General features: G+C 45.6%; 1 protein-coding gene across 7 annotated transcripts in view; it reads right to left on the reverse strand.

The window, feature by feature from the left end:
- PCNX4 (pecanex 4) overlaps positions 1–4,466 on the reverse strand; it is a 27,743-nt gene extending 23,277 nt beyond the window's left edge. For 5 of the 7 annotated variants that reach the window (XM_089522785.1, XM_089522787.1, XM_089522784.1 and 2 more), the window contains exons 1-2: positions 1,142–2,481; positions 432–525 (exon numbers count right to left, since the gene is read on the reverse strand). The gene's annotated coding sequence lies outside the window, so the exon portion shown is untranslated. Of the gene's footprint in view, positions 1–431; positions 526–1,141; positions 2,482–4,273 lie in introns of those variants that run through there. The other 2 variants (XM_089522783.1, XM_089522788.1) reach the window with 2 other exon arrangements.
- Positions 4,467–14,392: the final 9,926 nt, after the last annotated feature.

A 14,392-nucleotide genomic window follows, 5' to 3' on the forward strand; every position in this document is an offset into this window, starting at 1 on the left:
ACTACATTTGGTCTAGAAAATAAAAGTATAAATAAAATACTGCACCAACTTTTTCTTCCCCATGAGAACAGTTTTCATCCAGTGTGTTGGAATGGTTAAGTTATGGACTAATAATAGACTAGTGAGGGCTGCCACACTGCAGAATTAATGCAGTTTGACAGTGCTATAACTGTCATGGCGGCATTTTATGGAATCCTGGGATTTGCAGATAGTTGTGGCACAAGAGCTCTCTGACACAGAAGGCTACATATCTTACAAAACTACAAATTTCAGAACTCCACAGAGCCATGGAAGTTAAAGTAGTTCCAAACTGCATTAGTTTTGCAGTGTAAATACAGACAAAAATGGGGAATCCCAGCTTCAAATCTCAATTCAGCCATGACATTCACTGGATGATCTTGAAGTAGTTACTATCCCTTAATATCACCTACCTCACATGGTTGTTGTGAAGATAAAATGGAACCTTGAGTTCTTTGGAAGAATAGTGGATATACTGGTAATTGTTGCAAACAGGCAGAACATTCCCTAATATCAAACAAAAAAAGCACACGCATAACTATACAGAAAGCAAAATTAAACCCATGTGCAAATTTGATACCCCTGTCAGGGTAATTTGTGGCCCAATGATAGTGTTTTGAAGACAGGATTTCTCAGCCTGCCGTCTATCAATGTGTTTCAGGATGTCAACAAACCAGGTACATTTTTTCCCTGGCTCCTTCCTGGTGCTTTGAATTTTTCACACCACGCTGAATTTTACGACAAAAATTTAGTCTTTCCCAAATTAAATTTTCAAAATTTAGCTCCAAGCAAAACATAAGTCAGTTTGTAAGGCAATAAAGTAAATTGCTTGCAAAATATGCTGTTTTATGTACAGTATTTATGTGCATTTTGCTGGGGAAAAGTAGGGGTACAGCTTTTATCAGGTTCTTCAGGAAGTATGTGACACACACAAACACAAACACCCCCCCCCAAAAGTAATAATTTCCTCGCATTTGGACATGAAGGTGTTGTTAGAAATCGCTGCTTAAGAGCAACTGATTTGAGAGCTGACAACTCTGCCTGCCTATTACAGAATCACTTATATTTGTATTCAACTAATGCCAAAATGAAGTCATCTGCACAGGAGAGAGGCTATACATACCTGTGGCTACATTGCAAGAGGAAGGTTAATGCTGCAGCCTGGCTGGCTGGCTTTCAAGCCTACAATCCTGCTCCAAAGGAACCTCTAGGTCTAAAACCCAATAAACATCAATATAAAAAAGAGCAGTTAAGGCTGAATTCTGAGGAGCACTACTCATCCACCATTTCCTGGCAACCTGCAGAAGCAGCAACAAACATAACAGTCTCCCCGCCTCCTTTTCTAATTGATATGAAAGTACAATTGCCTAAGCTTTGTCATTTTTGGCTTCCAGGGAGGTTTCTGGCTTGATCTGCTCTAGGAGTCATTTGTTGGTCTTTTGGCTGTCCACAGGATCCTCAGCACCACATCTAAAATGAGTTGATTTTCTTCCTATCTGCATTCTTCACTAGCCAGCTTTCTTTTGCATCCGTACACGATGATGGGGAAAACGATGACCTGGACGATTCTACCTTTAGTGCTTTGTATATCTTTGCTCTTTATGATCTTGTGGGTGACTCTGGGCAAGTCACATGCTCTCAGCCTCAGGAGAAAGCAATGACAAACCTCCTCTGAACAAATCCAGCCAAGAAAACCCCATGATCAAAGAATCAGAGTTGGAAGAGACCCCAAGGGCCATCTAGTCCAACCCTCTGCTATGAAGGAACTCACAATCAAAGCATCCCCAACAGATGTCCATCCAGCCTCTCTTTAAAGACCTCCAAGGAGGGAGACTCCACTACACTCAGAGGAAGGAGTTTGTTCCACTGTCGAACAGCCCTTACTGTCAGGAAGTTCCTCCTAATGTTGAGCTGGAATCTCTTTTCCTTCAGCTTGCATCCATTGTTCCGGGTCCTAATCTCTGGAGCAGCAGAAAACAAGCTTGCTCCATCCTCAATATGGCATCCCTTCAAGTATTTAAACAGGGCTATCATATCACCTCTTAACCTTCTCTTCTCCAGGCTAAACATCCCCAGCTCCCTAAGTCTCTTCTCATAGGGCAGTGGTTCCCAACCTGTGGGTCGGAACCCCTTTGGGGGTCGAACGACCCTTTCACAAGGGTCACCTAAGACCATCAGAAAACACATATTTGCATGTAGCAATGAAAATAATGGTATGGCTGGGGGTCACCACAACATGAGGAACTGTATTAAAGGGTCGCAGCATTAGGAAGGTTGGGAACCACTGTCGTAGGGCATAATTTCCAAACCTTTCACTATTTTAGTCACCCTCCTTTGGATACGCTCCAACTTCTCAACATCCTTTTTGAATTGTGCCCAGAACCAGACACAGTATTCCAGGTGGGGCCTGAGCAAAAAAGAATAGGGTGGCACTATTACTTACCTTGATCTAGATTCTAGACACTATACAGTGGTACCCCGGGTTACGAAATTAATTCGTTCCGCCGCCGCTTTCGTAACCCGGAAACTTTCGCTAGCCGAAATGCCCTTAGGCGCTAATAGCGAAAGCCGCGATTCCGTGTGAAATCGCGCCGAAAAGCACCAAATTTTTTTTCGTAACCCGAAATAACCTTCGTAACCCGGAAAAATGTTTTTAAATGGATTTTTTTCGTAACCCGGAAATTTCGTAAGGCGGCGCATTCGTATCCCGGGGTACCACTGTACTTTTATTGATGCAGCCAAGAATCGCACTGGCCTTTTTAGCTGCTACATGACACTGTTGACTCATGTTCAATTTGTGGTCTACTTGGACTCCTAGATCCCTTTCACACATATAAGTCTCTTTAAGCCAGTGGTTCCCAACCTGTGGGTCGGGACCCCTTTGGGGGTCGAATGACCCTTTCATAGGGGTCACCTAAGACCATTGGAAAACACCTATTTAATTGCAGTTATGAAGTAGCAATGAAAATAATTTCATGGGTTTGGGTCACCACAACATGAGGAACTGTATTAAAGAGTCACGGCATCAGGAAGGTTGGGAACCACCGCATTAAGCCAAGTGTCCCCCATCCTACATCTCTGTATTTCATTTTCTCTGCCTAAGGTCTGCCTAGCAATAGGTTCGCCTTAGGGTTGCTGTAAATCAGAAACAACTTGAAGGCACACAACACAAACACACAAGCTCTTTCGTCGTTTGACACAAACTCAATTGCCATGGCTCCATGCTGTGGAGTTCTGGGAATCGTAGTTTGTTGTAGCCCCAGAGCTCTCCGACAGAGAAGCCTAAATGTCTCACTAAACTACAGTTCCCAGAATCCCACAGTATGGAACCACAGCAGTTCAAGTGGTGTCAAACCAGATTATTTCTGCAGTGTGGATGCAGCCTTAGTCTTTTTTTTCCATATCTTGTGGCTGCAGTCTCTTTTCTGATCAACTATTAACAATTATAATAATCCCATAGAATCCTGGGATTTGTAGTTCGGTGAGACACCAGAAAGCCTTCTGACAGAACAGGTTGAACACCTTGCCAAACTACAAACCCAGGGTTCTGTGGGATACGGGTTTGTGGCACTTAAAAGCAGTGTCAAACTGCTTTAATTCTGCCATGTGGAGACAAACTTGAGGAGCGCTGCATCCGCACTGCAGAAATAATTTTGTTTGACACCACTTTTAACTGCCCTGGCTCAATGCTAGGGAATCCTGGGAACTGTAGTTTTGTGAGACATTGAGCCTCCTCTGTCAGAGAGATCTGGTGCCACAATGACCTACAGTTCCCAGGATTCCCTAGCACTGCATAAACTGCTTTAACTGCCCTGGCTCAGTGCTAGGGAATCCTGGGAACCGTAGTTTATTGTGGCAGCAGAGCCCTCTGACAGAGGAGGCTCAATGTCTCACAAAACTACAGTTCCCAGGATCCCCCGGTCTTGAGCCAGGGCGGTTAAAGAAAGCGGTGTCGAAGTGGATTATTCCCGGAGGGGAGAGAGTGCCTGCCTGGCCCTCTCTGAACGGAGGCCGGAGGCTCTCGGGGCAGAGAGAGGGGCCCATCTCTCCCCCTTTTCTCCTCAGAGCCGCCTCTGCCTCCGCCATTTTGTGTCCCTCTCTCTCTCCTGCGAAGGAGGCCAAGAAGAGCAGGGGACTCTGGCTAAACGCCGAGGGGAAAAAACAGGCCCGCTTCGGGGGCGATAGCGACGCCACCCTCCGCCCAACCAAGCAGCCCTTTCCCTCCTTCCCCGCACTCCCTCCCTCCCTCACTCACCCATCCGCCGCCACAGGAGCCTGCCCCCGCCTCTTGGGCCTCCCCTGCCCTGAGGAGAAAAACGGGGCCGGGGCCAGGGCCAGGCCTCCTCCTTGCCGGCGAAATGGCTCCCTCGGAGGCCTCCAGGAGCAGCGCTGCCCGGCCCTCTCCCTCTTCGCCAGAATCGCACTCGCCTCAGAGACCTCCGGCTTCGATCAGCTGCAGAGGCCTCCGAAAAGGAGGGCGCAGTTTTATTGTCATATATATATATATATATATATATATATATACACACACACACACACACACACAAAGTGTGTACACACACATATACACACATAAACATATCTATATATACATACACACACAAACATATCTATACACACACATTTATATGCACACACATAAACATCTATACACACACACACATATATATGTACACATAAAAGTACATACACACATTTAACATATCTGTATATACACATAAACACACATATACACAAGCACATAAACATGCACACACACACATATATACAAATATACATACATATATACACTTACATATATATATATATACACAAGCACATAAACATACACAAACACACACACATATATATATACACATAAACACACACATATAGACAAATATATCTATACACACACACACACACATATACACATAAACATATATATATACATACATATATACACACACAAACCTGTACACATGTATGTGTGTGTGTGTGTGTATTTATATGTACACATATACACATACACTCAAATATACACATCAACATATATCTGTACACACACACATGGACATACATTCACACGTATATACACAAACATACACACACAGACAGGTTGCTTACCTGGAACAGTATTTCTCCAAGGGTTCCTCTGCAAATCCACACAAATGGCTTACTCTGCTCCTGTGCAGAAATGCTCAGAGCCTTCTGGGATCACTGGGCAAACTTTAGATTGCAACTTTTTGGCGTTAGTTCTGCCCATCCTTATATCTTCCCTGGGGTTCCTGCTCTTGCCCCAGTTCTCTTCCTCCGCTGCACTAGCAGCAAGAAGGGACTTTGCTCTGCAATCGCTCCTTGTGTTTCCTGATCCTAACGGTTGTCCTGACTTTAATGGTTTGATCTAAACCCTTGGTTTTGACTACTCTTTGCTATGGCCCGTTCCGCATGGGCGGAAAGTACGTGCTTGGCACGTACTAGGATTAGAAAGGGCCGTCCTTTCCAGACGCCCCTAACCCTAGTACGCGCCGAGTGCGTACAAAATGGTGGTGCCCATTCTACATTGGCGCCTTGTGGCATCATTTCCGCAGTGCAAAAAAGCCCCCTTTGGGGCTTCTTTTTCAGCCACCAGGAAGCCTCGCCATCTGAAGGCTGAGGCTTCCCAACAGCGGAAACGGAGGCGCCGGCAGACCGCCCTTTTTGGGCAGTCTGTAAAGCGCCTATAATCCCTGGATATTGTTGCTGATTTACCAGTTTGACCTAATGGCTTCTTTGACTATCTGTGTCTGTGATTTTGCTGTGAATAAGGCGGCGTCCTTCAAGCGGTGCGATAAGTGAGGGGCTAAAATCCCCATGTCGGACCGCCATGACTCCTGTCTTTTGTGCTTTTGTGCCCATAATCCGAAGCCATGCTCTTCATGTAAATCCATGACTGCCCAGGCGCTCAAAAACAGGGACCTGAAATTGAACAGGCTTTTAGACCAGCCTCTGCCCCTGTGTTGGAAGGCTCTTCAAAGGCCCATTCGTCCTCCTCGAACAAGGAGAAATCCAAGTCTTCCAAGGAAGGTCCTCTAAAGAATCTAAAATGGCTGACAAGCTTAAAGCTTAACACAATTAGCTTACTTGCTAATTAGCTTACTTGCTGTTCACCGCTATGATCTTTGGAATAGCAGTATATAAATAAAACAAATTATTATTATTATTATTAAAGAAAGATATTCTAAGGACTCGAGAAAGGCTGTTGGTTCTGAGGGCAATAAGACTTCCAAGCATAAGCATGCTAAGGAAGCCATCCCCTTCTAAGAGAGATAAGTCCTCAGACCACTTGGCCTCTAAATGGGCCCATTCAACTTCACCCGCTCCGAGATTGAACCACGAGGAGCCTTCCACTCGATCCTGAGCCCCATCAGCCATGTTGGGAGCCAGGCCAGAGGCTTCGGTACCATCCACGCCTCTCCTTTCTGAGACCAATCAGGTCGTCCACCTTGACTCCGATTCCAAATCTGGTGAGGAGGTTCAACCAAGTCAGGTTGTTGATTTGAGCGTTCAGCCTCATGGCTCTCCATTCCGACACGACCAAGGCGGATGAAGCGGCCGCTGTTGACATGGATGCGTCCTTCCATGATGACCTTCTCCAACAATACCCTGATCTGGCCTTTGACCATGATTCTGGTAAATATTACTTGCCTGTGGATCTGAAAGGTCTTCGGAAAAAGTTACCTCCTGCTCCACCTAAGATTGCCACCCAGGCTCAGGTCATCCAAGCCGCTACTCCAACTCTGCCTCCACCACTGTCTGCTCGCCAGGAGTCCCTGTATAACAAACCATCGCCCAGGACCCCGGAGGATTCACCTGGCTCAGATTGTTCTCATCGATGATCACGCTCCAGAAGCCGGAGCTCAACTCTGAAGGTGGAGAAGTCTCCGTCGCCCCAACAGTTGGTAAATCTCGACACACACACATATATGTACACATGTATACATATACACATTTACACACACACACACATATATATATATATACACTCATGCACATATATATATATATACAGACGTATATGTGTTTGTATATACAGTGGCCCCTCTGTTTTCACAGACTGGAGTCTGTTCCCTCGTAAAAATGCAAGGGGCAAACGGAGGGCAACACAATGGGGAGCATGCCCAAGACACGTGTGTGGAGGTGCATGCAGCCTTTGGAGTCAATACGGCGATTTTCTGTTTTTGCAGGGAGGTCCAAAATGGATCCCCCACGAAAAAGGAGTGGCGATTGTGTGTGTGTACAGACATACATACAGTCAGCCCTTCCTTTATGCAAGGATCCATTATGGGGGTGGCGCATAAGGGAAATACCACGTATACTTGAGCCCCATTGAAAACATGTATGCGAGCCATTGCTTCATCCGGCGTGCAGCTCACAAAGGACGAGGGTGCACTCTGTGTGTGTGTGTGTGTGTGTATAATTTTTATATCTCCCGCTTCTCCCTTCGGATCAAAGCAGGATTACAACAATAAAAACATCATAAAATACATCAATCAGAAATAAAAAGGGAAGAGTTGTTACAATATTGCTCACAGTCGTAAAAATCAAGTCACCGTATTCAGATGTTCAAAATCAGATTAGAGGAGATAATAATAATAATAATAATAATAATAATAATAATAAATTTTATTTGTATGCCGCCCTTCCTTCGATCAGGGCGGCTCACAACAGTAAAAACAGACAATTTTAAAATACAGATCGATAAAAATTACCATAAAAATACAATAAAAACATCCAATACCCCATAAACAGCTTAAATCCAACAAATGGAAAAAAAAAAATCAAAAGAAAACCCCATGACCCAACCTCATGGCCACGAAAAGAGGAGGGAGGCCCGCAGGATAACTATTCGGGGAATGCCTGTTGAAACAGGAAGGTTTTTAAGTCCTTCCTGAATTGGGCCAGGGTGGTAGACGAGCGGAGCTCTATGGGCAGCTCATTCCAAAGGGCTGGGGCAGCTGTGGAAAACGTCCTCCGCGAAGTGGAGGCTAACCTAGCCCCAGGCACCTTCAGTAACTGCTGCCCAGTTGATCTGAGGGTGCGAGGCGGAATATACGGGGAGAGGCGGTCCTTTAGGTATCCTGGGCCCAAGCCATTTAGGGCTTTATAGGTAATTACCAACGCCTTATATTGAGCTCGGAAACGGATGGGCAGCCAATGGAGGTCCTTTAAGACCGGTGTTATATGGCTGGTCCTGGAAGCGCCAGTGACCAGCCGAGCAGCCATGTTCTGCACCATCTGCAGTTTCCGAGTTTGGTATAAGGGTTGCCCCATGTAGAGTACGTTGCAGAAATCCAATCTCGAAGTTACCAGAGCGTGTACAACAGTTTCTAGGTCCCTCTGGGCCAGGTATGGGCGCAGCTGGCGAATCAGCCGAAGCTGATAACAGGTGCTCCTGACCGTCGCATTCACCTGAGCAGTCAGGTGAAGCGACGAATCAAGGAGCACCCCCAGACTGCGCACGGAGTCCTTCACAGGGAGCGTGACCCCGTTCAGGACAGGTGGAACCACCGCCATTCCCGGGCCAGAAGAACCTACCACAAGTACCTCCGTTTTCTCTGGATTCAGCTTGAGTCGGTTTTCCCTCATCCAGCCCATTACTGACTCTAGACAGGCCACGAGAGAAGAGACGCCATCCCCAGTCACTGCATCAGTCGGAGACATAGAGAAGATTATTTGGGTGTCATCAGCGTACTGATAACCCCGCGCCCCATGTCTCCGGATGATCTCTCCCAGCGGTTTCATGTAAATGTTAAATAGCATGGGAGACAGAATGGCTCCTTGAGGGACCCCAGTTTTAAGGGGCCTCTCGTCGGAGCACACGTCTCCCAGCTGCACCATCTGGGACCTCCCAGAGAGGTAGGAGCGGAACCACTGGAGCGCAGTGCCCCCAATTCCCACCTCTGCCAGGCGTCCCAGAAGGATACCATGGTCTATGGTATCGAAAGCCGCTGAGATGTCCAAGAGCACCAACAGGGACACGCTTCCCTTGTCGATGCCCAGACGGAGATCATCGACCAAGGCGACCATGGCCGTCTCAACCCCGTAACCCGCCCGGAAGCCAGTTTGAAATGGGTCCAGATAATCCGTTTCATCCAAGACCGCCTGAAGCTGGATAGCAACCGCCCTCTCGATCACCTTCCCCAGAAATGGTAGCAGCGAAACTGGCCGATAATTATTATGTACCAGGGGGTCGAGGGAGGGCTTTTTTAGGATCGGTTTTACGATGGCCAATTTAAGATCCGATGGAAATTGCCCATCCCTCAAAGATGAATTAATTATCCGGCGTAACAATAATGTTACCGCCGGTCCCCCCTGGGCTGCTAACCACGAGGGACAGGGATCAAGAGAGCAGGTTGTTTTCCGAACACTTCCGAGGATCTTGTCCACATCCTCGGTACTCACCAACTCAAACTGATCCAGTTTAACATAGTCCACGGAGGCTCTGGACACTTCTACTCTAGGTTCTGCTATAATGTCGGCGTTCAGACTTTCGCTTATACGAGAAGTTTTATCCGCAAAAAAGTCGTTAAACAAGTCACAGCAGGCCTTAGAAGGTTCAAGGATCTGGTTCGGGGTGGGAGGGAGCTGAGTTAGCTCCCTGACCACCCTGAACAACTCTGCCGGACGCGACTCAGCGGACGCAATACGAGCACCATAGAACGAGTTCTTTGTTGCTCGTATTGCCTCTCCATAGTCCTTTAATAGTTGGTCTAGGAGAGTCTTGTCGTGTAAGCGAAGGTGTTTGCACCAACGGTACTCTAGCCGTCGCAGAGCTCGCTTCCTTGCCCGGAGATCTTCCGTATACCAGGGCTTACGCTTGGAAGCGGGCCTGAGAGGGCGCTTGGGAGCGATCCTGTGTATAGCCCTAGAAAGACCGGTATTCCAGATACCGGTGAGGGCATCAACAGAGTCGCCGTCATTTCCAACCGTGAGTCCCTCTAAGGCTTCCTGGAACCTCTCAGGTTCCATCAGCCTTCGAGGGTGGACCATCCTAACAGGTCCGCCACCCCCGGGGGGGATCTGGGTAGAGGCCTTGAGTTTCACCTCTACCAGGAAGTGATCCGTCCATGACAGGGGGGAAACATTATCTATTTCCGCCCACGGATTCTCCGCCTCCGAACAGAAGACCAAATCGAGGGTATTACCCGCACAATGCGTAGGACCCTGTATCAGCTGGGACAGGCCCATGGCCGCCATGGTCTCCATGAATTCCCGAGCCGCACCAGATGGAACATGGCTGGTCGTGAGGGAGATGTTGAAGTCGCCCAGGACAAGAAGCCTGGGCGTCTCCAGCATCAGCTCAGCGACCAGCTGTGTCAGCTCGTTAAGGGAGCCCGCTAATGCACGGGGTGGCCGATACACTAACAGAATCCCTAGACTGTCCCTAGCCTTTAGGGTCAGGTAAATACACTCGATATAGGAAGTCTGTCGGATGTGGTTCCTGGAGAGGGGCACGGTGTTCCTATGTACCAAGGCCACCACCCCCCCGCCCACCTAACCTGCGCTGGTCCTTCACCGAGTACCCAGATCCATTGGATAGGCCCGCTGGAAGAGATCCGTCTTCAATGCCCTCTTGAAGGCTTCCCAAAGAAGGCATAAGACGGATCTCTTCCGGTAGGTTGTTCCAAAGTCTAGGGGCCACTGCAGAAAACGTTTTACAAGAAGTAGTTTTCAACCTGGTAATATTTTTGTGCCGGATGTCCTGAGAGTGTGGGGCGGATTATGTAGGGAGAGGCGTTCCCTTAAGTAACATGGGCCCAGGCCATGTAGGGCTTTATAGGTAATAACCAACACTTTGTATTGCGCCCGGAAGCTAATCGGCAACCAATGTAGAGATATGTAATATGCTCTGATCTGGGTGTCCTGGTGATCAGTCTGGCTGCAACATTCTGAATCAGTTGGAGCTTCCGAACTACACACACACACAAGTTGGCTCACCACATTTGCAATTCTTACTTTTGTAGTTTTGATTACTGTATTATTGGATTTGATTAATATGTTCTCTCTAGGAATCCCTAGGTCCTCCAGAGAAATTCTGGAAACTGACCATAGAGTTGCACTGGAAGATCTAGAGATGACTGGAGAAGACATGGCTCTAGGCATTTGATTCTATGGTCAAAGTCTGGCAGATGTTGACTACAGAGTTGCACAGAGGACCTAGAAAACATGCAGGGGTAGCTGTGTTGGCCATTTAACAAATCCAAACAAAAATCCATCAGTGATACCTTTATTGGCCAACCGAAATGCACAATCTACTTGTTGTAAGTGTTTGAAGCTCCATGGCCTTATTCATTGGGCAAGATGTTACAGACCAAACAGGAGAAAGAAAGAAAAAACAATTGGAGATGTTAGTCAGATGCCTGCATGTTGTTTCAGTCCTTAGTAAATGTGATGGGGAGGATATATTTTGTGCAGGCAGGCTCCTCCTCCTCCTGGCAATTTGTAGATTGTTAAAGTCCAGGAAATTTAAAGTCCATTTGCATCTCAATAGGGACCCTCTTTTGCAATCCAATATGTCTCCATTCCAGTGAGATCACAGGCCTCTGTAGGCAGAGAACAATTGATTCCTCAAGAAGTCTCCGTGTTTTTGCATAAGGAACATTTTGGTGGTGTAGAGGTACCTAGAGTTTCTAGAGAGGTGGTAAAAAAGTAGGATGTTTTTTCCTGTTTCCCCCCACTTTCACGGGGTCCCTGTGTCCCTAACCCCAGTGAATGTGGAGGATTTACTGTATATTTCCAAGTATATATATATGTGTGTGTGTCTGTTTCTGTGTATAGTATACATAGGAGTCAGTGTGGTGTAGCGGTTTGAGTGTTGGACGATGACTTGGGAATCTCAACTTGGCCATGTAAACCCACTGGGTGACCTTAGGCAAGTCACATTCTCTCAGCCTCAGAGGAAGGCCATGGCAAACCCCCTCTGAACAAACATGCCAAAGAAACCCCCATAGGGTTAGCCTTAGGGTCGCCATAAATCGAAAATTACTTGAAGACACACAAAAGCAATAACATACACACACACACACACATATACATATGCATACATACATACATACATATATACACACACCTGCATACACATATACCGTACATACTCTCTCTTGGAACTATTTATTCCATTGTTCTTAATTTGTATTCTTAGCAATTTTTTTGTTGGGTGCTAGTTTTATAGGAATTTAGCATCCCTAGATCCAAGAATGACCTCAGATATGCTCCATCACGTATAGTTTCCTTCCCACAACTCACTTTGATTGTTTCTGTGTTGCAACATGTGAGACTGAACGAACTCCATCCTGCAAAGAATTATTATTATTATTATTATTATTATTATTATTATTATTATTAACCTTTATTTATGAAGCGCTGTAAATTTACACAGCGCTGTACATGCAATCTTTTTAGTTAGACGGTTCCCTGCCCTCAGGCTTACAATCTAAAAAGACATGACACAGAAGGAGAAGGGAGTGGTGACGGGAAAGGGTAAGAGGTCCAGCAGTTCCTCTCAACCTCCGAGGCCTGGACCAAGGCAGATGGACTGGAGGGAGGGCTTGGCTTCAAAATGGAAGGTTAATCATTATCCAGGGAAAATACATACTCACAAGTAGGATAATACATATACAGTACATAGCAATACAGGAAATGGATCGATAAACAGTCAACAACAGAACATCAGATAGTAATTATCCTGCAAAGAGTAAGAAAGGGCTTAAAAGTCTTCTAATTGCATTTTAAGACACTTGAATTTGGTGATGTGAAAAAAATCCATTAAAAAAAGCATTAAAAGAAATTGCACTGGAACACCAGCATCCACACTTAGGGTGCATCTATACTGTAGAAATAATGCACTTTGACACTACTTTAAGTTCTGCAGCTCCATCCTATGGAATCCTGGGATTTGTAGTTTTACAAGGTATTTAAACCTTTACCAAAGAGTGCTGATGCTTCACAAAATTACAAAACCCAGGATTCTGTAGGAGGGAGCTGTGGCAGTTCAAATTGTGTCAAACTGCATTATTTCTACAGTACAGATGCACCCCAATCAAAGCTGAATAACAACTGAATAGATAAAAATAATGAATCTGTGAAAGAACTGTGTGTGGTACAACATTTTTAATGTGTTTGGGGTTTTTTTTTCAAATTCAGCACCCAAAAATGCATTAAAAACTGGTACCATGTTGAATAAAGTTTTTTATCACAGTCCTGTGTTACCTAACAAGTTCCAGAACTGCCGATGGCAGAAATAAAGAAAGAAAACCAAGAGGAATCTTACAACACTTTAAAGGTTTACCCACTGACAGATTAATCTTATCTGTTGTCTACTCAGAACTAGATCCCATTGAGTTCAATGGCACTTATTCCTAGGGAGGTGGGTTACAGGATGTGAATATTAAAGAAGTATAATACAGGCAAATAAGACTTGCTTAGTCCAACATGACATCTATTTCTTGGACCCCATAAAGAGTGTGCTGATTTGCGTATTGTGTATTTAGTAGGTTTTACTGATGTACACTAGTATAAATCTTTTAATCTATATACAAGTACAGTGGTCCCTGCACACTTGCTGGGGTTAGGGGTGAAAGACCTCTGTGAATGTGGGAAAACTGTAAATAAAAAACACGATTCTTTACCCCTAAGAGAACACCTCTCTAGGAATCTCCAGGCCCTCCAGTGCAACTCTTGCATGGGAATATTATTTTTTGCCTAGATTAAGAAGCAGAGCCCTCCCTCCAGTCCCATTGCCATGGTGCAGGCCTCGGAGGGAGAGAAGAACTGCAGGAAGCCTGAGGGCAGAGAAATGTCTAATTAACCATTCGCTAAGCCGCTTTGAGAGCCTTTGTGGCTGAAGAGCGGGGTATAAATACTCTAAAAAAATAAATAAAATAAACTCTATGGTCCACATCTGCCATAATGACCTACAAATGCCTAGAGAAATGTTCTTTCTAGGGACTTCTAGTTTCTCCAGCATAATTCTATAGTCGACCTCTGACAGTCATGCTGGAGGATTATTTATTTATTTATTTATTTATTTATTTATTTATTTATTTATATAGCGCTGTAGATTTGCACAGAGCTGTACATACAAACAATAAATAGATAAGAGTAAACCTGTCAGTGACGTACAATCTAAGAAATAATAGGATAATACATATAAAATACATAGCAATACAGGAAATGGGTCAATAAAACAGGCAACAAAAAAGATCTACAGCTGTGGTGGCGAACCTATGGCATGTGTGGCATGCAAAGTCATTTCTAAGGGCATACAGAGAGACAGAAGGCAGGGGAAGAGGAAGAACATGCATGTGCCTGTTACTCCTCTTCCCCCCTGCCTCCCAGGTCTTCAGCTGTCACC

The sequence above is a fragment of the Sceloporus occidentalis genome, unplaced genomic scaffold, assembly GCF_023333645.1.
Source record: "Sceloporus occidentalis isolate IW3139 unplaced genomic scaffold, rSceOcc1.0.p SCAF_4, whole genome shotgun sequence".
Lineage (NCBI taxonomy): Eukaryota > Metazoa > Chordata > Lepidosauria > Squamata > Phrynosomatidae > Sceloporus > Sceloporus occidentalis.